Source organism: Phacochoerus africanus, chromosome 10, assembly GCF_016906955.1.
Source record: "Phacochoerus africanus isolate WHEZ1 chromosome 10, ROS_Pafr_v1, whole genome shotgun sequence".
In the NCBI taxonomy this organism is placed as follows: Eukaryota; Metazoa; Chordata; class Mammalia; order Artiodactyla; family Suidae; genus Phacochoerus; species Phacochoerus africanus.
The window spans coordinates 37,737,778-37,760,911 of record NC_062553.1 but is presented as its reverse complement, the minus strand read 5'-3'; the positions used below and the strand labels follow the sequence as shown (position 1 = coordinate 37,760,911).

At 42.9% G+C, this 23,134-nt stretch overlaps 1 protein-coding gene across 2 annotated transcripts in view; it reads left to right on the top strand.

The window, feature by feature from the left end:
* Positions 1 to 23,134, top strand: part of LOC125137857 (atrial natriuretic peptide-converting enzyme-like) — a 117,195-nt gene that overhangs the window by 1,548 nt on the left and 92,513 nt on the right. The window lies entirely within an intron of this gene.

Genomic DNA, 23,134 nt, shown 5'->3' with positions numbered 1-23,134 from the left:
CCCTCTGCGCTGGGAGCTGCTCATCCCGGAAGCTGCCCGGCTGGGTATTCCCGCGGTCGCTGTCCCAGCAGTTCATAAAGGGGAGCTTTCCTCACGCGGGAACTTCCGAGAACAATGCACTGCAAAGATCAACTCACTCTTGAATAAGACTACAACCACTTGTCTGTGCACATTTGCAGTTTGTAGGGGTGCGTTTTTTTAGTTGTTCCTCTTTTCTTTGGATTTTTGGTAAAGTAATTTCCTAATGGAAGCAAAACTCTGCCAAAGAATGCCACCTCCAGAAAGGGAGCAAAGTCAGGGCTTACTGGTGATCTTTTTCCAAAGACGCACATTTTAGTTGAAGGTGTTGAAATGAAAGGTGTCACAACATTAATTGTGGGCATAACCCGGAGAGACTGAGAAGCAATGCGTTTTTTAAAAAAATTATAAAGTCAGTTTTTATCACAACACAACATTGGCCAGCTCGTTTGTATTATTTGGTGTCAATGTTTTTGTTGTGTGAAATTACACTGAAAATCAGTCCCCAAACCAGGTTCCTGGGATTGAGAGGTTAGACTAAGCTGTCTGCATAGACATGTCTGAGTGCTGGACTGAGCAGTCAGGTTTTTCCCATAGAATTTTTCCTAGGACACTGAGAGTTGCACTAGGATGAACTATTTTTGGGGTTATTTGCGTGTGGAATCACATAAATCTCAAAACCTCAAAATACTGCAAAAGCTTTATTTAAGAGAAAAGGACTCTTCTTCCCAGACAGTTCCTTACAGGATAGGAGTGACAGTACAGTGACAAAAGACTCAGTTAACGTTTGGGGACGAGAAAGAGACAAATAAGAATTGTTTCATTAACCTCAAGTATATTTCCAGGAATGGTGAAACTTTTTTAGAAGATGCAAAATTAATCCCATTAGAAACCTTCCTTTGGCATTCCCTGGTGGCTCAGCAGGTTAAGGATTTGGTGTTGTCACTGCTATGGCACAGGTTTGACCCCTGCCCTGGCCCGGGAACTTCCGTACTCCTCAGATTCTGCCAAAAAATAAAAAAAAATAAAAAAAAAGAAGAAGAAAGAAAGAAACATTTTTCATAATGCTGCGGAAATCTTAACAGGAGAGCACAGCAGGCATCGCTGCCTCTACCACAAACCAGCTATAGTTTTGTCTTGGGTGGGCCATATTTCCCACCATGGCTTCCTCTACATTTCAGGACTCGCTGGCCCCATTGCCCTGCAAGCCCCTCACTTGCCCTTCTCCACTGTTGGGGGGCAATCAGGAGACCCGGGGAGAAGCTAAGCTGAGTGAGCATTGTCACTCTTTGAAACCAGTATTTTCAAATCTCCATACTGTTAATGAGGTTCTCTCTTGCTCAGTTTTCTTCTGTCTCTTACTTCTAGCTTCCCTTGAGGTGAAGATCTATGGTCTTAGGGTTTCTGAGTGTCTATGACTGGGGGCATGGAAGCTCCCTGAGGACCAGGAAAGCTGGGATAGAGAAGTTTTGGCTACGGGTTTCCATTGTGGCTCAGCCAGTGAAGGACCTGACATTGTCCCTGTGAGAATGCAGGTTTGATCCCTGGCCTCTCTCAGTGCGTTAAGGATCCCGTGATGCTGCAAGCTGCAGCGTAGGTCGCAGGTGTGGCTCGAATCCAGTGTTGCTACAGCGTAGACCTGCAGGTGTAGCTCTCATCTGACTCCTGGCCAGGAACTTCCATATGCCAGAGGTGTGGCTGTATAAAGAAAAAAAAAAAATTTTGCTGAATGTATCAAGGAAGAAGGATTTAGTTAATGTGCCACTTTGGTCTTAGTAAGTGAGTCATGCCTCCTGCTCTTACCTGATAAAGTGGAATGTGGGGCTGGCTGTCCACAGTGTATGATTCTTAGCACCCGGGAACCCTCAGACTTAACCTGTTCTGCGAAATCTACTCTCACACACATATGTACACACACTTTTGTGTTTTGGACTGTTCAGAGAGGGTGGGAATGGAAGGCATCACAAGAGTGAAAGCTGCTGTGGATGCCGGGCTTTGGTGGGTACGGTATGGATTTTTGACACAGCCAAGTTCAGATCTCTTGCTTGAGGTCTTGAAAGCTGCAAGGCCCTGGCAAGTCAGGAATCTTACTGAACCTTGATTTCCTCATCCAGCCAATGGGGATACCACTGACTATCAATAAGGGCGCAGTGAGGACTAAGGAAATCAGTATGTCCTGGAAATAATCTACATGATAGTTGTACATTCTATGAAGGCTCCCTCACTTTTTTTTTTTTTTTTTGCTGGTGGAGCCGGTCCCATCTCAGATTTATGAGTCTCTTAGTTTCCTCCCCACATCCAGCCTTCTGTGACTCTGTGCTCACCAGTGGAGTAGCTGCTGGCCGCATGTAGGTATGTAATTAATATGGTTATTTAAATTAATCAAAATCAAATCAAATTAAAAATTCAGTTTTTCAATCGGACCACATTTCATGTGCTCAATAATCACATGTGGCTAGTAGCTACTGTATTAGACAGTGTCAGCAGAACATCTCCTTCACTGAGGAATGTGCTTTTAGTTCTAGAACTTTCTTTGACTTGAGTGATCATTGGACGAGCCTTCTTTTTCTCTTAAGATTGGTTTTGTGTAGCTAAGTCACTTCTGTTGTGTCACTGCCAGGGCATTTGTTGAATGGGAAATGGCCGTTTATAATTTATATAATTACAAAATGAATTATATATATTTATACATAATTTACTATAAGTCAGCCAACAAGTGTGTATTAGTCACAAAATCCTTAGATAGTCTCTCCTCGGCCTTGCTGATTTTTGCTAATGTCTCATTCTTTCCCCTTCAGAGTGAGCTTTATGGTTGATGATGTTCCTGCTTTTAGAGCAGAAACTCTGATTTAATAGAGGGAGGCTCTTCTCTCCCCCATATGCCATTATGTGTTGTACCACTTTTCATTAGAATGGCAATACAGATCTACTATGACTTAAAATGGGATTATATCCCAGTAACCCTTCATAAGTTGAAAATATCATAAGTTGAAATGCATTTACTATACCTAATACAGCTTAGCCTAGCTTACCTTAAATATGCTTAAAAAACCTACAGTAGGGAGTTCCTGTCGTGGCTCAGTGGGTTAAGAACCTGACTAGTATCCATGAGGATGAGGGTTCGATCCCTGGCCTCGCTCAGTGGGTTAAGGGTCTGGTATTGCTGTGAGCTGTGGTGTAGGTCGCAGACACAGCTCAGATCTGATGTTGCTGTGGCTGTGGCTTAGCCAGCGGCTACAGCTTCGATTCAGCCCCTAGCCTGGGAATCGCCATGTGCGGTGGGTGTGGCCCTAAAAAGACAAACAAATAAACAAACAAACAAAAAACCTTCAATAGCCTACAGTTAGGCAAAATCATCCGACACAAAGCCTATTTTATAATTCAGTGTTCATGATGTTCAGTTAATTTACTGCATCAGTAAATTTCAGTAACTTATTGAAAGTGAAAAATGGACCAATCATCTGCATGCAGAATGTTTTTAAATGTATCATTTGTTCATGGTCATGATCGCCTGGCTGACGGGGTAGCTGGCCCTGCCCCACATCACAAGAGAGATTCTTTCAGCATTTCATTAGGCGAGGGAAATATTAAAATCCAAAATTTAAAGTGCAGTTTCTACCAAATGCATATTGCTTTTACACCATCATAAGGTAGAAAAATTGTAAGTTGAACCATCATAAGTTGGGGGCTGTCTGTACTGAAATCCTAGGTTCAATATTTGGATCAAAATCCTCTGAGAGTGTTTTTGATTAGGGGGTTTTGTTTGTTTATTTGTTTTCTTTTTGATGGCTGCACCTGTGGCATATGGAGGTTCCCAGGCTGGAGGTCGAATGGGAGCTGCAGCTGCTGGCCTGCGCCACAGCCACAGCAACACCAGATCCGAGTCACATCTGCAACTGGCAATGCAGCTTGTGGCAATGCCGGATTCTTAACCTACTGAGAGAGGCTAGGGATGGAACCCGAATCCTCAGGGTAACTATGTCAGGTTCCTAACCGGTTGAGCCATAATGGGAACGCCTCATAATCCTCTGGAAGTGTTTAATTTATTCAAATTTGACACTAATACTCCCCCTCACACTCTTGGACCTCTTATTGAACTTCTCACCATTTACAGACCATGTATTTTCTTTATTTCTTTTGATTATTTTCTGTCTCTTCCTATGCTGGGATATAAGCTTCAGACAGGCAGAGGTTTTTCTTTATTTTTTGCTCGTTGCAAGAAGACTGACTGGCACATAGTTTGTACTTTTTAACCATCTGTGAATGAATGACTATACAGAAATGTATTTGAAACTAGCTAAGATAGATGCTAAATTAGTTTCCTAGGGCTGCTGTAACAAGTTACCACAGACCAGGTGGCATAAAATACTTGAAACTTATCGGCTCACAGTTCTGGAGGCTACAAGTCCAAAATCAAGGTGCCTGCAGGGCCATGTCTCTTGAGAGCTCTAGGGAGAACCCTTTCCGCCCCTTGCTAGCTTCTGGGGGTTGCTGGCAGTCCTTGGCGTTTCGCTTGTGGCTGCATCCTTTTAAGCCCTGCCTCTCGAGTCACATGCTCTTCTTCCCTGTGCTTCTGTGTTCTCTTCTCTTATTATGACACTGGTCATATTGGATTCAGGCTCATCCTAATCTAAGCTGATGTAACTAATTCCAAAGGCAAAGACCCTCTTTCCAAGTAAGATCACATTTTGAGGTTCCGGTGGACATGAATTTTTGAGGGAAACTCTTCAAGCCAGTACAGATGCACAGATAGGTAATCCTTTCTCTGCCTTGTGTTTATTCTGTTTCTGGGACTTTGCTGGATCTGCTTTAGAGCATAGTCCATAGTATTTATAATTCTTAGAGGCAGACGATCACTATGCAAGTTGGGAGATGTGTGTTTTCTGTCGGGAGGTGGAATACATGGGTGGGCTCCGTTTAGATTGCTGAATCAGCTGCCCTTTCCTGAGCTTGTCCCTTTCCCCATCCCTGCCTCTGGTCTCTCCTTCTTTCTCTTTGCTCAGAAAGAGCCATTGTTGTCCTGGCGTGTCTGTGCCGCATCCCTGAGCTTTCTGCAGAGGTGTTTGCCCGGCTCTGAGCTCTGCTTGAAGGATGCGCATAAATTATGTTTTCCTCTCAGCCTGCTGGCAGTTGTGCCCGTCAGCTCACCTTACAGCAGCTGTTTGAATATATTCCGGCTGTGCATTTCTCCATGTCCAATCCATCAGAGTTGGTGGTGACAAGGGCAGTGTCAGTACCTGATGGGGCTAGCTGGGGATCCAGGGTGGTCCTGGAGGTGATCCATCTGGCTATTCAGTATCAGTGCTGAAACTTGCAAGCTGCTTTAGAGGACATCTGCAGACAAGGGCCAACCAGACACCAGGCTGACTTAGGAGCAGGGTAGAAAATATAATAGTGGGCTGTGAAGATCACTTTGGTGCCTCGAGTTTGAGCTTAGCCCAGGTCCCCTTTAAGCCTTTGGGCTGACAGCATTTAAAATGTACCTTTTGGGGCATTCCCTTCATGGCTCAGTGGTTAACAATCCCGACTAGGATCCATGAGGATTCGGGTTCAATCCCTGGCCTTGCTCAGTGGGTTAAAGATCTGGCGTTGCTGTGAGCTGTGGTGTAGGTCACAGACGCGGCTCGGATCCTGTGTTGCTGTGGCTGTGGTGTAGGCTCATGGCTACAGCTCCGATTGGACTCCTAGCCTGGGAACCTCTATATGCCACAGGTGCAGTCCTAAAAAACAAAGCAAAATAAAATAAAATGTAGCTTTTGTTTCCAGCTCTTGGGAGAGTTTTAAAGAAAAGTCCTTCTGCAGCAATGTAAGTAAATGACGTCAGTCTCTCCAAAGCCCTGAAGGTCATTCTGCAAAAGCATCACCACAGCATATTAAAGGTTGATGGCACCAGGAAATTGCAGTCTTGGGGTCCATGCATTCCATGAGAACTGGACAGTCTCTGTGAACAGTTCAGTGTGAATTTTTCTGGCTGGGGCAACATAACACCTCAAAAGGTTAAGAGCCACGTGCCAGAATAAAATAACTTCAACTTATAAGTGTTCAACTACATAGCCCTGACAAAGTGAGGAGTAGATTTATCCATTTATTCAACACACATTTATGTGCCAGGCACAGTACTAGGCACTTGGGATTTGCCAATGAACAAAATAGAGATTCATGCCTGTGTGAAGCTTCGTGTCTAATCAGGCAGTGAACAGTAAATCGGGAGTAGAGGGGGAGAGCTCACTGTCTAAGTAGCCTGTCTTCTGCCCGGTGCCCTGGGGTGAGAGCATATGAGATAAAAGAACCTGCTGGGAGTTTCAGAACTCCGGTGCCTTTTATGTGTCTCCAGCTTGCAGTCCTGTGTGTGATCCTGTGTTTACAGATCTGTGCTTTTTGTCCTCTTACCTCAAGCCAATTAATTAATCTGGTACTCAACTGTTGAGCCCGTTCCCTTTTCCCTCTCTGGAAAAACCATGTGGGATTTATTGACAGAAGTTGTATTGGTCTTAAATATGGCACTTTTCCTGAGGATTTTCAAGGATTATTTTGACTGTACATGATTTTCACCTTCGTGTGTCTATTTCAGAATCTCAACATGCAAGCAAGTTGCCACTGCTCTATAGCATGGTTTGGAAATCAAAGCTGTATGATTTTACCTAATATTTTTCTGAGACCCTTTAAAATGATTTTGTCCAAGTTGAATGAAATCAGCAATGGGAGCTCTAGCCTTTATCTGATCCCAAGTTGCTAGGAGACTTTACAGAAGTCAGTTTGATCATCATATGTAAAATGAGGTAGTTGGATCCTTTTTTAAGATTCCACATATAAGGGATCATATAATGTTTGTCTCCCTCCGACTAACTTCCCTTAGTAAGATAATTTTTAGGTCCCTCCATGTTGCTGCAAATGCCATTATTTCATTCTTTGATATGGCTGAGAACTATGCCATTGTATGTATGTACCACATCGTCTTTATTCCTCTGTTGATGGACATTTACTATTTTTAGGTTGCTTCCATGAACTTATTTAAAGAACAGAAACAGACTCACAGACTTTGAAAGATGTGTGGTTACCAAAGGGGACAGGTGGAGGGAGAGAAGAGTGGACTAGGGGTTTGGGATGGAAATGTCCTAAAATTAGGCTGTGATGATGGTTGTACAACTATAAATATAAAATTCACTGAATTAAAACAAATGAGGTCGTTGGATCAGACACTCTCCGAGGCCCTTTCTAGATCTAAAAGCTGAGGTTTTTCACGTTGCAGAGAAAATGAGCAGCACATTGTATCCTTTGCCGTTTTCCTTCCGTCCTCCCTTTGCCACAGTTGAGAAGGGCTGCCTGGGTGAGGGGCATCCTAGCTGACCTTGATGTCTGCTTCTCTCATTGTGAGTCTTTGCCAGTTCTTCTCACAGTGACCTCTGCCAAAGTGCAAAATGCAAAGCACAGAGTTCAATTCCAGGGAAGACTGAGAGGAAGAAATCTGCTGGCCAGAGCCCAGGTTTGTCTGGGGCTCCCTTCTCTGGCTATGAGTCAAATCTGAGCATTTTACCATTTCACCTGGGCATACAGCTTATGGGTGGTGAAAGGGGTGGGGAGAGACGGTCCGGGGTGTTGGGGGCCTTCCAACAGATGGTCCAGCATCAGGCTGGAGCCAGGTACACACACCTCTGGGTGCAGCTGAGGAGTTTGGCACAGGGTAAAGGCCTCGTCCTTAAATACCTACGTAGGATACACACCCCTCTGAGTTTAGAGTTAAGAAATTAATAGTAATAATGATAATGATAATAATGTATTCAGAATAGCGAAGGAACAGACTTCTCAGGTAAAGAGGGAGAATTCTGGGATTGCTGGAAAATTTAGGAAGATTGGATATAAAATAACTTAGGAAGTAGAGTGAGCCTCATTAAATCAGTAAACATGACCCAGGTTAGGCTTCAGGCAGCCCTGGGTGCTGCAGCTCACGGTCCTGGCTCTGGTTCTTATCCATCACTTATTAGCTGGATGCTCCTCCAGCAAGTCAATTTCCCTTCAGTTTCTTCCACTGAAGAATAGGAACAATAGTCCTTCTGCAGGGTGTGATGGAGGGTTCGGTGAAATAATGCTTCATGAAAATGCTTTGTAAGTGGCTAGATAATTTAGGGAGGGGGGGTGGTTATCTGGCAGAGAATTTTATTGTGAACATCCCTATATGATATTCCTCTTGATTTGAAATATCAATTCTGTGTAGTTAGTTGCTCTCCCTAGAGGAGAAGGTTGAAAGGAGAAATGTGGTTTTTAATGTCTAGGCTCCTTTGTACCTATGGTAAGACAAAAAAAAAATGAAATTTAACATCACCATGCTTTCTTTGTGGTCTGTAACGGCATTGTCCAATGGAAATATAATGCTGGCCTCAGGTACAATTTAAAATTGTCTCGTAGCTACATTTGAAAAAGCAAAAGAAAATAGATTAATTTTAGTAATATACCTTAACTCACTTGATCCAAGATTTTATAATTCTCATGTAGGATCAATATAAAAATTGTAAATGAGGAGATCCCATTGTGGCTCAGCGGATGAAGAATCCGACTCGTATCCATGAGGATGTGGGTTCAATCCCTGGCCTCACTCAGTGGGTTCAAGGATCTGGAGTTGCTGCAAGCTGCGGTGTAGATCAAAGATGTGGCTCAGATCTGGTGTTGCTGTGGCTGTGGTGTGGACTGGCAGCTGCAGCTCTGATTCGACCCATAGCCTGGGAACTTCCGTATGCTGCAGGTGTGGCCCTAAAAAGAAGAAAAAAGATTGTTAGTGATATATATTTCCTTATTTTTTTCATACTAAGTTTTCAAATTTCAATACTTTTATAGCATACCCTTACTGAGATGAATCACATTTCCAGTGCTCAATAACCACCTGTGGCCAATGTCTCTACCGTATCAGACAGTACAGGCCCGTAGGGAGTGTGGTAAGTTGGATAATGGACCCCCAAATATGTCCACGTCCTAATTGTGGGAACCTGTGAATGCTGCCTTGTGAGGCAAAAGGGATTTTGCAGATGCGATTAGTTAAGATTTTGAGATGGGGAGATTATCCTGAATGATCTGGGAGGAGCTGATGGAACCACAATGCCCTTATTAGACGGAGGCAGGAGGTCAGAATTGGAGCAGACGGCGGTGAGATGATGGATGGAGAGAGGTGCTCTGAAGGTGCAGGAAGGGCCACCAGCCAAGGAATACAATACAGTCAGGCAGCCACTTAAGGCTGAAGACAAGGCAGCAGATCCTCTGGTCAGAGCCTTCAGAGGGAAGGAACCTGGATGACACCTTGACTTTAGCCCAGTGGATTTTGGACTTCTGACCTCCGGAAATGTAACTGAAATACATTTATGTTGTCATAAGCCAGAGCAGTAATTTGTTACAGCAGCCACGGGAAGCAGATTCAAGACGAATACTCTGATCTGATTCCCGAGACTCTTTGGAGAAGGATTTCTACTGGCTGCATCATCAGCAGGCTTCCCCACAGCTGGGCCAAGGTACCCATTCCTGAGGATGTGGCCAGCCTCCCTGCATGCTGGGGGCTGTTTCTTACTCTGACTCCATTGCAGCCTTTGATCACAAAACTCAGCTGGTGTCGTCACTGCCCTGGAGGATGAACAGAGGAGAAAGGATTTTCTCATTAGGGTAAGGTACAAAGGAGGAAAAAAAAAAAAAGGGCTTAGGAAAAATGACTGGCTCTCTTTACTATCTGCTCAATGTCTTTGTCAATCTAAAAATGTGCTAAAAAAAATAAGGTCTATTAATTTAAAAAGATATCCTGCCAGTCTTGCCTTGATAGGGATAAAGTATTGCTCTTATACTTTTAATCTAGAAATATTAGTGAATGTGTGATTAGGCTAGTAATTCTCTAGGTTTAGTGCACCTGAGAATCATTTGTGGGGTCCAGTGTAACACGGATCAATCACTGGGTCTCACTCCCAGAGTTCCTAATTAGTAGATGGGGCCCCAAATTTGCATTTTGAATAAGTTCCAGGTGACACTGATGCAGCAGGCGGGCTGGTGGGCAGGTGGGCAGGTAGGTCCTGGGAGAGCCCCTCTGAGTAGCCTGGGGGTGGGACTTCCGGCCTGGCCCCCACCAGGAGGGTGCAACACTGTTGCTAAGATGCCCTGTGCGAGCCCCTCCTTCTCTCACCAGCACACACAGAACCTTCTTCCAAGGTAAGTTGGGTGGTCTTGCTAAGAAACTTCAGGGCGGCCCTGCTCCCGTTGCTTGGCTCTGTTTTGGGTCTAAAGTAGCTGACAATCCCGAGATCCCCGAGTCTCAGCTAAAAATACCTCCTTTGCCACAGGCCAGCTGACTACTCAGATTTCCCAGCTGTGTGAATCCCTAGATCTGGGGTTACCCCAGTGGAAAGTCTATAAGCAGAAAATACCAGGTTAAAAAAAGCTCTGGGGAGGCCCCTGGCAACCCTCACACCCAGCTGCCCCCTTGGGGTGGCCAATTCCGGGGGTGGGGGGGCTGGCGGGGGTGGGGGCGGTTGGCAGGGGTGGGAAGATCAAACCTGAAGGTTGTTCATTTTTCCTCTGTGGGAGAAATCTGCCAAACTTTAGAGACCTCTTTCTCCCTGGTCCCTCTCTCCCCCGGGTCTTTGTGGGTTTTTTTTAATGAATGAATGTGGTTTTTTCAAGAACTACAGTTCAAAACTTGGCCGCACCTGATGCTTGTTCTACCTGTTACTGAACAACAATAAAGCTGAGCTCCCAATCTTCTCAAAGTTAAAACAAAGACAAGCCTTTACACAGGTGTCCTTGGTGTGAAATGACCTGCTTGGAAGGAGCAGACGTGTATGTGCCCCGATTAGAGGTCAGGGTCCCTGGTGACAAGCCCAGGTCGCCTGCTGATTCCCGCCTGCCACCCCCCCCCCATGGCACCAACAGCTTTGTTGTTTTAACTTCATTTGTGTGTGTGTGTGTGTGTTTGTGTGTGTGTGTCTTTTTGCCATTTCTTGAGCCACTCTTGCAGCATATGGACGTGCCCAGGCTAGGGGTCTAATCGGAGCTGTAGCCGCCAGCCTACGCCAGAGCCACAGCAACGCGGAATCCGAGCCGCGTCTGGGACCTACACCATAGCCCACGGCGACGCCAGGTCTTTAACCCACTGAGCAAGGCCAGGGATCAAACCCACAACCTCATGGTTCCTAGTCGGATTCCTAGTCGGATTAACCACTGCACCAGGAACTCCTTTAACTTCACTTCTATCAGCTGAATGTCACAAAGAGAAACAGAGATGCTCTCTGGAAGTTCCGGTTGCGGCTCAGTAGGTTAAGAACCGCCCCTGCCCCCCAGTGTCCCTGAGGTTTTGGGTTTGATTCCTGGCCTCGCTTAGTGGGTTAAGGAGCTGGCATTGCCGTGAGCTGTGGTGTTGGTCACAGGTACGGCTCGGATCCTGTATGGCTGTGGCTGTGGCATACGCCAGCAGCTGTAGCTCTGCTTGCACCCCTAGCCTGGGGACTTCCATATGCCACCTTAAAAAGCAAAAAAAACAAACAAACAAAAACCCCAAAAAACAACAACAACAACAAAACAAAACCAAGAAAAAAACCTCTCTGGATGAGAAATGTATGCTCCTAACATTATTCTCCAATCATTTTGTGTCAGAAACTCCTAAAAGCTGGCACCTCTCTCCCCTCCTTCCTTAAAGAAAGCTTTCCCAACAGGCGAGAAATATCTTCTTCTTCAAGAAAAATTATTTATTCTCCCTGTGGGAGGAAAACAGATCCCACAGGATAACTATTTTAATTCTTTTAATTCAAATTTTAAAGAACTTTTCATTATTTTTTTAGTTTGTAAAAGCAGAGTTTTCTTTTAAAATGTTTGTTGTTTCTCCACTCACATTTCTGTAAGATGAAGGGAAAAACATAACGAATTATCTAACTTGGCCTTTTCCGCCTTAATAAGGTGCTGTCTGCTGTGCTGTGAGGCATGGAACTAGGTCAGCGCTGATTGGAACTAATGAGCACAGAGCTTCTGTGATGGTCTGGCCGCTGTAGCATAAAACAGTAAACATCCACAACACACATCCTCACAACCTACGGCGTAAAGTAGCTGAGAAGGCTGGGATCCAGACCTCCTTGTTTGATTTCTCTTTTAGATGTTTTATAAGTGAAGAAAGAGTGAAAAAAGGCTAACATCGAGTGCTTTCTATAAACCTTAGACCTTTGGGTGGTTTCTCCTCTTCCAGAGCAACTGAGTCTGGAATCTGGTTGGTGGGAGAGCAAGGTGACTCTTGAGATACCCCAGGGGCTGCTTAGTGGCTCAAAGCCCACCCTCAGTGAGGACAGCATCGCCATGGAGGTGTGGCATGTGGGGCGGATGGGAGCCCAGGCAGGGTCAATTGGAGGTGAGGGGGATTGGGTAGGGTGGGGGTACGAGCTGAGCAGGATGAGGAAGGAGTGGATGTGAGGGAGGTGGGAGCTCCAGCAGGGCGGGTGTGGCACCCACATGAGGGATGGGCGATTCTTTACAGAGTGGTAGACTGATCGAATAATTAAATTCAGAGCAATCCAGGTTTCTGGTTGTTGGAAAAAAAGGAGTTACAAATATAAAAATGCAGAAGACTAGGTTTATAGCCCTGATGGGACTGGAATTGTTGATATGGGTATAAATGAATGTACAGACAACATATAGCGCTAGATATAGAAGTGAATATAGATGTGAATGTCTGTATGTACATGTGTACACACACAGGGGCACACGCTGTGTAAGCACACTTCCCCTCCAGCTCTGTCTGCTGAGAGAGGCTGGGAACAGCCACTGAGCTAAGAGCAATGAGCACACACTGTGAGTACCAAGGGGCTCCCAGATCTTGGTTTATATGTATGTATGTATGTCTTTCATCTTTTTAGGGCCATAGCTGTGGCATATGGAGGTTCCCAGGTGAGGGTCGAAACAGAGCTGCAGCCACTGGCCTACACCACAGCCTTAAAGCAGTTGAGAAGGCTGCGAGATCCAGACCTCCTGGTTTGATTCCTCTTTTAGATGTTTTATAAGTGAAGAAAGAGTGAAAAAAGGCTAACATTGAGTGCTTTCTATGGACCTTAAACCTTTGGGTGGTTTCTCCTCTTCCAGACAATGCTGGATCCAAGCCGCATCTTTGACCTACGCCACAGCTCATGGCAATGCCAGATCCTTAACCCAGTGAACAAGGCCAGGGATCCAACCCGCATCCTCATGGGTACTAGTCAGATTTGTTGCCACTGAGCCGCAACAAGTACTCCAAGATCTTGGTTTTTAAATACCATTTTCTTCAAAAAGAAACCAGGCTCCTTGGAGAAATGTCTCATTCCAAGGGTAAGACACAGAAAGTACAAGATGAGTCCAAAACATCTTGTTCCACAAAGCTAGGAAGTGCTCTAAGAGTGATGTGACACAGAAGCCAGCTCAAATTGGCTGCCCCTGGCCAAATGGAGGGCAATTTGAACTTCAATAAGTAACAGTGGTACAGATGACAAAGCATTGAATAAAATAGGAAATAGAGGGTCCATGCATATGACAATAAAAGAGTAAACTGAGAGTTTTTTTTTTTTTTGTCTTTTTGTTGTTGCTATTTCTTGGGCCGCTCCCACGGCATATGGAGATTCCCAGGCCAGGGGCTGAATCGGAGCTGTAGCCACCGGCCTACGCCAGAGCCACAGCAACGCGGGATCCGAGCCGCGTCTGCAACCTACACCACAGCTCACGGCAACGCCGGATCCTTAACCCACTGAGCAAGGGCAGGGACCGAACCCGCAACCTCATGGTTGCTAGTCGGATTGATTAACCACTGCGCCACGACGGGAACTCCTAAACTGAGAGTTTTAAGGGCTGTGATATTTATAGAATTTCAATATCTCACTACAAAATAATTACTGATTATACAGATGGTGGGAGAGAGTAATATTACAGTGATATTGGCAGACATCGTCTTTACCATGTGATTGATGGATTATCATCAAGAAAGGGACAAATTGGTGGGATGCAGTGAGAAGAGTGTTGTATTACTTTTGAGATGTTTCTGCTAAAGACATTGGAGTATAGGAACATTCTATAAAATAACTGGCCTGTGATTTCCAAAGGTGTCAAAGTTGTGGAAGTGGAAGGGAGACTGAGGGAGACGAAAGAGATATGAAAATTAAGGTGTAATACGTAAATTCTAAATTAGACCCCTCTGGATTAAGTGGTGGCATTGGGACTGTTGGCAAGACTGGAAGGGGTTCTGAGAATTAGATGGTAGCAATGTATCTATCAATGACATTTCCTCTGATTAAGTAGGGGAATGTTCTTGTTTGTAGAGGTAGCATTCCAAAGGGTTAGGGCATCCAGTTAGAAACTTAGTATGCAATGTTTCAGAAAAGAATCTCTTTGTATTTATTGTACTTGGAATTTTGCTATAAATATGTAGTTGTTTCCATTTTTTTTTTTCTTTTTAGGGCTGCACCTGTGGCCTATGGATGTTCCCAGGCCAGAGGTTCAATGAAGCTGCTGCTGCTGCTGGCCCACGCCAAAGCCACAACACCAGATCCGAGCTGCATCTGTGACCTACACCAATGCTCACAGCAACACTGGATCCTTAACTCACTGAGCAAGGCCGTGGATTGAATCTGCATCTTCATGGATACAAGTCAGGTTTATAACGTGCTGAGCCACAATGGGAACTCCTCAAATTTTTTAAAAAGGAAAAAAGTCAATAAATTTTCCTTGATAATTTTAGGAGATTAAAAAATTTTTTTGTTTGGATTTACACCAACAAAGTTTATTTGCAATCACCAACCCTTTAGCCACCTTTTATTTTTAGAAGTACATAATTAGTATAATACACAATTTATTCTTATATTTCCAAAAGGAGAATATTTTCTAACTTCCGAAACTGAAAACAAGATAATTTATGAACATGTAACTCACAATTATAATTCTTCATTGCATTTTCTTTGGAAAGGACAAAAGTAGTACATCAAGATTAGCAATTATTGAACATTTAAAAACATCTTTTCATTAGGTTAGTCTATCTTAATCTGGATCCAGAGATTTGCCTTTTCTTAAGCAAATTGGATACATCTATATAATATTGTACAGGAGTTCCCATTGTGGCACAATGGGTTAAGAACCTGACTAGTATCTTTGAGGATGCAGGTTCTATCCCTGACCTCTCAGTGGGTGAAAGATCTGGCATTGTCTCAAGCTGGGGCATGGGTCACAGATGTGGCTTGGATCTGGTGTGGCTGTAGTGTAGGCGGGCAGCTTCAGCTCTGATTTACCCTTAGCCTGGAAATTTCTATATGTTACAACTGCGGCCCTAAAAAGAAAAAAAAATATTGTACGTATTTTGAAACATTTATCATTTGTATGTTTGGTTTTGTTTCAAAGTGAAGACAGCTTTAGCACTGGAAAGAAAGTCAAGAGAATTGACAGATGTTTTTCTTTGCGAAATACTCTACAATGATTTTTAAAATGCTCTATTACTTGGGAATACTAACTGTGAAAAGATGTCAAACAAAATTAAAAAATATGATGGATGGACCACTGAGATCTGTACTCTCAAAGCCTTCTTTTTCTTTCGTCATCAACATCTTATAATTTTAATAAATGTTGGAGTTCCTGTCGTGGCTCAGTGGTAAGAAATCCTACAGCGTAGGCCAGCAGCTATAGCTCTGTTTGGACCCCTAGCCTGGCAACTTCCATATACCATGAGTTTTGCCCTAAAAAAGACAAAAATAAAGCAAAATAACTTTAGGAAATGTTAAGTAATTCTCAACATTTGGGATTCATCATAAATATTACACTTTGCACAGTTTATAATATACATATTAACATATTAAAAACATTGGAAACCATCAGTGGAAAGAACTTGGGAATGTTAATTATTATGGCTGAGATCATAATTCTGGTAATTCAGTTTTGAGTGCCTTTAAGTAAGCATTCATTAATATTCCTCATCATTGAAGTATTTTCAATATCAGACCATCCCATCTTGTAGTTAAGTTGAACGTGTTTTTCGTTTCTTTGTTTTTTCTGAAGGATAATTGATATACAATATCACATAGGTTATAGGTGTACAACATAGTGATTCACAATTTAAAAAGTCACACTCCATTTATAGTTATTATAAAATATTGGTTACATTCCCTGTGTCACAAAATATATCCTTGTACCTTTTAATTCCCTACCCTCGTACTGCCTCTCCCCTTTCCCTCTCCTCACTGGTAGCTACTAGTTTGTTCTCTATATCTGTGAACCTGCTTCTTTTTTGTTATATTCACTAGTTTGTTGTGTTTTATTTTTATTTTATTTTATTATTTTATTTTATTTCATTATTTTATTTTTGCTTTTTGCCTTTTCTAGGGCTGCTCCCGAGGCATATGAATGTTCCCAGGCTAGGGGTCGAATCGGAGCTGTTGTTGTTGGCCTACCCCACAGCCACAGCAACATGGGATCCGAGCCGCGTCTGTGACCTACACCACAGCTCACGGCAATGCCAGATCCTTAGTATAAATTTGGTGCCCAAGCCTGCTCGTGAGATAAGTTTGGAATTTTTTCAAAAGAGCTTTTCCCTTTTTTTTTTTTTTTTTAATCTTTTAAAGAGACATTTCTTAGTTCTTTCCTTGGGCTAATTAAGAGGAATTTTTGCTAATCCCCCTCTCACTGAGAATGTGTCCCCTGAGCATCCTGACTTGATTCAGGGATCTCAGCGCCAACCCTCAACCTAGACCTTTTCTCAGGTTCCTTTCTTGGCATCCCAAACCCAAGCCCCAAGTGCATTGGCCCTATTTGAGGGTTCAGTGATCCATTCCTTCCCTCTTCCCTAATTGCGAGGACTCTTAGCATCAACTTTCACACTTCCTGCTCTGGATTTTAGTTTCCCTGTCTTTTCTTGCCCCTGGGGATTTCTCTCTTTCTTGTGAATGCAGCTATAGATTCAAATTGGCCTTAACAATAGTTGAAGAAACCATAGGTAGTTAGATTTGGAAGAGAGAACATTTCTGGAAGGGAGGGATGTGGCACTTGCAAGGAGCCCCCACTCTGGGCTCTACTTTTGTACTTTGTAGACAACCCCAAAAAGAAACTATCTCCTTGGCCTTGAGGTGGTAAGAGCAGGTTCAGTTGGGGTCTCCTGGACTGTCTGTAAGAGTATTGGGAAGTAGTCTATATTTGATAGGACTCTATTGGGTTATAACGTTCAAAAAACTTAGCCCAGGCTAAGCCCAAGAAGAAGGTTTATCTTAGGTTTACTTGGTGTCTCACAGATGCTCAGGACAGGAAGGCAGGCCAGAATGATGAATTAGAGGTTGGTGGCAACTGGTAAATGATAATACGCTGAACTGTGGGTATTTAGTGTCCATAGATGACACACAATGTGCCTGTGGTCTTTGCTTCTGGTTCAGGACCTTGTGAAACTCTTCACTAGGTAAGATTGATGGGATCATTTTTCCTATCCCCATTGTCTTTCACATTTTCTCTGATTCTCTTCTTGTCCCTCCATCATTGTCGTATCCCTTACTAGGAATGGTTGTTTCCTTATATTAGAGTCTATATTACCAATGATAAGGATATTTTCTTTCCTAGGATGTTTTCGTCTCTGTTTGCAAACCTCCCACCGCCCCTGACAAGTAAGACCTAGCTGAGCTTGAAAGCCGTCAGCCTGTTTCTTAGTTTGGTTATTTTTCATTTATATTTCATGTAGGTCCAGCACTCTTTGCTGGGCTTGCTTTTAGGTTCTCTTTGCTTTCTGGCCATCACTTTATTTCTAAGTTTCTCTTCTAAATCTCTTTTCCCAGGGCTCCCATAGTCAGAAATATGAAATCCTAGGTTTGCCAGAAACTTCCATGTCCAAATAAACCTGTCTACCACTATCCTCCTGAGTTGGTTAATTTCCATCCAAAATGTGTTCTGTCAGATCCTCAACTAACCTAGGCTTGGACCCAATCTATTATGGACCTAATCTATTTCATCTTTTCTGTGTATTCCCTTATTTCTGATTCTACCAATTTTCAGTAAGAGATGCAATACTTATGTACTCACCTGTAATAACTGTGTCAGGCTGAAACTAGATGCTAACACATTCTGAAAGAATATGTTATTTTGATATTCTAGATCTTACCTGTCCAGTATATCCAGATTTCCAGTAGCTGCTCAACATAGCTGTCTAGTTTCAAAGCCATTGTTCCCTGATTGTTCTTGTGGTAAACTGCCTATCTGCAGCTTGAAGAAACTTTCAGGAATTCCCATTGTGGCTCAGCCGTAATGAACCCAACTAATATCCATAAGGATGTGGGTTTGATCCCTGGCCTTGCTCAGTGGGTTAAGGATGTGGCATTGCTGTGAGCTGTAGTGTAGGTTGCAGATGTGGCTTGGATCTGGCGTGGCTGTGGCTGTGGTGTAGATTCAACCCCTAGCCTGGGAACTTCCATATGCTGCAGGTGTGGACCTTTAAAAAAAATGAAGCTTTCAGTAATTTCTCAGATCTTTGTCTCCCATGGGGGTAGTCCATTCAGTTATGCCTCTGCCCTTCCTCCTCTGTTTGATTTCTTTGGGTTCCAGGCATATATTATTATCTAGTAAGCACCAAGAACAATTCTTCTTTCTAATAGTCTCTTTATAGACCTAGATGTAACTTTCTCTGTCTGGACCTTCAGAGTCACATTTTCTCCTTCCTATCTGTTCAGCCTGTCAGTTCAAAGCTCAGTCTTTCTCTTAAGGAAATCTGTCTCTTTATTCAGCATCATCAATTTGTAACTCTGAAGATAATACTGAAGTTGACTTTTTCAAACTATCCCACATCTCCTTTGACTTCCTGAGTTAAACCACTCCTGGAGAGACAGAATGTTCTGTTGCACAGGCCTTTTGAATTGCCTTTTTAGCTCTAAATTTGAGAAAGTTTTTATTGAGTTGTGTTCTTGCTTTACCCCAGGAAGATGGAATACAACGTGATCAAGGCTTACATTCCTTTTTCTTTTTTTCTTTCTTTTTTTTTGTAGTAAAACCAACCACCTTTCCCTGACCAAATCCATGAAATAGACCTCTCAAAATCTAGAACCAGCACCAGAGTTATGTAATTAACAACTTAGAGTGAATTGGGTCCACGTGATGGAAAACCTTCAAAACTTGTGAGTGAGCCTCATGCATGAGGTGTTGGTTGTTAATTTCCTTCCATGGACCTGAATGCAATTTAATGGTGGGGTTTTTTTTTTGTTTGTTTTTTTAGGGCTGCACCTGTGGCATATGCAATTAGTACAATTTAATGATAGGATTTCTTTTGTCTTCTTAAGGCTGCATCTGAAGCATATGGAAATCCCAGGCTAGGGGTCAAATCAGAGCTGCAGCTGCTGGCCTCTGCCACAGCCACAACAATGCAGGATCTGAGCCGCATCTGTGACCTACACCACAGCTCATAGCAATGCCGGATCCCTAACCCACTGAGTGAGGCCAGGGATTGAGCCCGAATCCTCATGGATGCTAGTCAGCTTCATTACTGCTAAGCCACAACGGGAACTGCCTGAATGCAATTTAAAACAGCATAAGAGAGCATGGAATTTGGGGCAGCCTTTCTTCAATACCTATTCTCAAACACAAGTAATAAAAACTAGAAATTTACATCCACACCAGGAGAACTTATGGATCTCTGTTGTTTTGTAGTTCCAGGCAGCACATTTTGTTCTGCTCACCTCTAGGAACTACAAAGTTTTGGTACCTCAGCCTTAACTGAATCATTGAGCCAAGCTACACCTGGGTAGCTTGAGATAGAGGCCATAGAGATTGTCCAAAGTCTAAAATCCACATGGGCCAAGCTTGGTACAAGTCCACCAAATCTTTAAAAACTCATGTGCTGCCTACCCAAGAAATAGTCACCCCATGAGTATATATCCCCAAATATACCTTACTCTTCCTCAAAATTCCTGGTTCACTGGAGCATGTGTTAGGTTTTGAAGACCTAATAAATTATACCTCTTTGATGTTGATTGATTGATGTTGATGTTAAAATTCCATGCTCTTTCATGTGCGAGGTAGGGTGATAGTCACAATTAAAAGACATAGTGTTTGGGAGTTCCCTTAGTGGCTTAGCGATTAACAAACTCAACTAGGATCCATGAGGACACAGATTCAACCTCTGGCCTTGCTCAGTGGGTTAAGGATCTGGCATTGCCATGAGCTGTGGTGTAGGTCGCAGATGTGGCTCAGATCCTGCATTGCTGTGGCTGTGGCTGTGGTGGAGGCCAGCAGCTGCAGCTCTGATTTGACCCTTAGCCTGGGAACTTTCATGAATCGCAAGTGTGGCCATTAAAACAAAAAAAGACATAGTATTTGATCCCCAAAAACATATTGTCTTTCTGTGGAGAAGAGGCGTATGCTCTCAGTGTTTAAGACCTAATGTAAGTTCATGCCTATAGTGTGTGGAAGAGGTTGCTTACTTAGGATTGTGTCTTGCATCCTGAGCGTAGAGCTGACCATGCAGTCTGTGTTCAATAGATGCTTGCTGAACTGCCCAAGTGCTTCTCAGCCAAGAAAGGTCCTACCCTTGGGGACAGGTGGAAATAACAGAGGACCTGTTAGTCGTCACAGTGTCAGGGCACAGGGACATTTACTGCTGGTGTTTGGGGGTGGTCAGGGATGTCAGAAGTCCTACCTTATGTGAGAGGGTCCCATCAGTGAAAAACCATCCTTCTCCAAATGTCAGTGATGTTTCTCTTTGGCCTCCCTCCTCTATCAACCAACACGTGTGTTTTGAGACCCATGGGAATGAATGCACAAGAAATACTGTTGTTTTATCTTGGTGCAGTGTCAAAATTTATATTTTCTTTGGAACATGACAAGCGCACTGAGTGTGTCCTACTTTCCCTGTCCCGGTTGTTGACTTTTTGTCCTTTCTGCACACCTGTGTTACTGTTCTGTTATAGGGTTTTTTTTTGTTTTTTGTCTTTTTGCTATTTCTTGGGCTGCTCCTTCGGCATATGGAGGTTCCCAGGCTAGGGGTTGAATCGGAGCTGCAGCCACCGGCCTACACCAGAGCCACAGCAACGCGGGATCCGAGCCACGTCTGCAACCTACACCACAGCTCACGGCAACGCTGGATCGTTAACCCACTGAGCAAGGCCAGGGACCGAACCCACAACCTCATGGTTCCTAGTCGGATTCGTTAACCACTGCGCCATGACGGGAACTCCAGGTTTTTTTTTTTTTTTTTTAATTGAAGTATTATTGATTTACAATGTTGTGTTAATTTCTGCTATACATTAGAATTATTCAGCCATATACATATATATATATATATATATATATATATATATATATATATATACACACACACACATGTCCATATTCATTCCCATATAGGTTATCCCAAAACATTGATTATATCTCCCTGCGCTATATATCAGGTCCCCAGTGGCCATCCATTCCATACACAGAAGTTTGCATTGCCAATCCCAAATGCCCAATCCATCCCTACCCTTTCACCCTTCCCCATTGGTAATCATAAATGTGTTTTCAAAGTTGTTGAGTCTGTTTCTGTTTTGTAAATAAGTTCATTTGTATCATTTAAAAAAAGTCACATATGAGTGATATATGATGTTTGTCTTTAACTGTCTAACTTTACTCAGTATAAGAATCTCTAGGTCCATCCATGTTGCTGCAAATGGCATTATTTCATTCTTTTTAAATGTCTGAATAATAGTGCATTGTATATATGTACCACATCTTCTTTGTCCATTCATCTGTTGATAGATATTTAGGTTGCTTCCATGACTTGGCTTTATAAATAATGATGCAATGTATCTTTTCCAATTATGGTTTCCTCCAGATATATGCCCAAGAGTATGATTGCTACATCATAGGGTAGGTCTAGTTTTAATTTTTTGAGGAATCTCAATACTGATCTCCATATTGTTTCCATCAGTTTATGTTCCCACCAAAAGTATAGGAGGGTTCCCTTTTCTCCACACCCTCTCTGGCATTTATTGTTTGTAGACTTTCTGATGATGGCCATTCTGACCCGTGTGAGGTGATATCTCATTGTAGTTTTGGTTTGCATTGCTCTAATAATTAGTGGTGTTGAACATCTTTTAATGTGCTTTTTGGCCATCTGTATGTCTTCTTTGGAGATGAAGTTGCCGGTGAGGTTTTGTACCAGGAGGTAGCCTGCCAACTCCTGGAGGGCAAGGCTGTCTTTCTCATCTTTATATCCCCATAGCCCAGCTGTGCATGGAATAGGTGCTCAATAAGCATGAGTGGAATAAACCTAATTAATGAGATTTTTAACATGCAAAAAATATAGACATGTTTTGAAATGGAAACCTCAACACAGAAGGTCTCTATATTTTCCACCTAGAATATTCATGAAATAGAGCAAAGCATATGATGAATGTTAGGTTTGGAATCCACCCTTTTGCTCCAGGCATTTAGAAAGATATTGCTCCTTCATCTAACACATAAAATCCTTACTTTTTTTTTTTTTAACTGTAGGATTCCTTTCAGCAGGTAGGTTCAGTAGGTTAACTGTTTTCAACATCTGTTTATGTTTTACTTTGCATTGAAATGCCTGAAATGAATTGTTTTAGAGCATAAAATCCATTTTGTCTCGTATGCATTTGCTGATTATTTTCAGCTGTAGAAAGTATTTTTGTTCTCTGCTCACTTTGCTAATCCATTTCAATTTTTGAAAGTCACAACATTTCCATTGTTATTGGATCAGTGAGTCAATTATGTCTCTAAGATTTGCACAAATTCAACAACTTCCTTAAGTGCTACATGAAAAATAGGTTTGGCCTCACTGGGAAATCTGTTGAGGCTCCTCTGGGTTATGCCCTAGCTTCCTTAGAAATGTAGTAACTTATAATCAGCATGTGAAATTCAAAAAATTTTAATGAGTAAATGTCAAATATTTAATTTCCCTGGGGATAGCTAACCCAACCTTCCCTGCCCCCCACCCCCCAGGACAGTCTCCATTGTTTCAAAAATACACTTTAAAAAAAATGACCTTTAAGACTCACCAGTATATGCAGAAAGAGTTCTGATATTGTATGTCTTAAAAGGAATCTTTTACTAGTTCAAGACATGTGTCTGCTGTAAAATGATAACATTGACATAGTTGATATTGGGGGCAAAGTCATCTCAAAAAGGATGAAGGGTC